Consider the following 1,370-nt stretch of genomic DNA (forward strand, 5'->3'; position numbering starts at 1 on the left):
TGAAAGCACCTCAGCACTGGCACGGGTCTCCATGAGGCTCCTCCAGCTCTCCAGGTGTGGCTCCTCAACAGGAAAGTAAAAGCAGGTCTCATCAAGTCTCCTTGAGGCTTTTCAACAGGAAGCCAAAGTCAGAGAGGAAGTTCCCAGAATCTTCATGTGAAGGCCATGCCCACAAGGAGGCATCATCAGGCTGTGACCTGATTGAATGGCTAGACTCCTCCTTCACTCTTCATACCCTCAAGTTGACACAAGATTATGTAACTACCACCCCTTGAGAATAAGCTTTTCATGACAAGACCTGTGAGTATCCCAAACTGACACTCAACTTTTTATTGCACTGCGCCTCTTCCGGCTTGGCTGTGCTGGCAGGATCTTGTTCCCTTCCTGTACTGGTGTCATTGACTCACTTCCGACTCAAGGCAACCCTGTGGGTGCAGAGCAGAACTACCCCATAGGCTTTTCACATCTGTGACTTGGAAAGCAAATCCCCAGACCTTTCTTCTGCACTTGGGTTCAGACCTCTGGGTGGCTTCAAGCCACCATCCTTTTGAATAGTAACCAAGCACTTAATCATTTGTACCACCAAGGGACTCGGCCCTATGCATCCACTACCCACTGCCATCAAGTGGATTCAAACTCATCTGGACCCTACAGGGCTGAGTAGAAAGAACTGCTCTCTAGGATTTCCGAGACTGCAGCTCCTTGGGGGAACAGAAAGTCTTTCTCCCAAGGAGTAGCTAGTCAATTCAAAATTGTTATCAACCACATTAAAAAAAATTATTTTAAACCTATTCAATCTATTGTACTAAAGCAGTACCATTTCAACATGCAAACAATGCAAGACATGGTTCATGAGAGATTTCCCACCCTTTTTCTATCAGCCCTAGTTGTCACCAAGCCAAACCCTATTTCCTGATGACTTTGTGTGTCAAGATAATACTCCTTCAGCGGGTGGTTTTGCAAAACCAGATCGCCAGGCCTTTTTCTGCCAAGGTGTCTTGCTCCACCTGGGGACTCCCTTTGGTCCATATGGCCTCCAAAATCCTGTGTATGTTTTTAAGTTATAAGCACTTCTCAGTTGCACAACGTCATTTCGGGCACGCAAACCTCCTCATGGCTACTGGCTACTTTTGAGACAGCAGATCTAGTGTAAGAAATTACTTAGCTTTCTTGTTGGTTAATTATAACACAGTCCATTGAAGGCACAGTCCAGTCTATTTCAAAAAGATTGTGGAGAACATTCAAGCTTCCTGATGACCCCCTACCCCCTATACCCTTCAACTGAGCGAATGAACCAACCCAAGTCTCTAAATTAAACAGTGTAATACCTGTAACCCATATCGAGTCTGAAGGTTACAAGTCAACAGCCT

Source organism: Echinops telfairi, unplaced genomic scaffold, assembly GCF_000313985.2.
Source record: "Echinops telfairi isolate 266 unplaced genomic scaffold, ASM31398v2 ScPeMD7_7;HRSCAF=31, whole genome shotgun sequence".
Classification (NCBI taxonomy): Eukaryota; Metazoa; Chordata; class Mammalia; order Afrosoricida; family Tenrecidae; genus Echinops; species Echinops telfairi.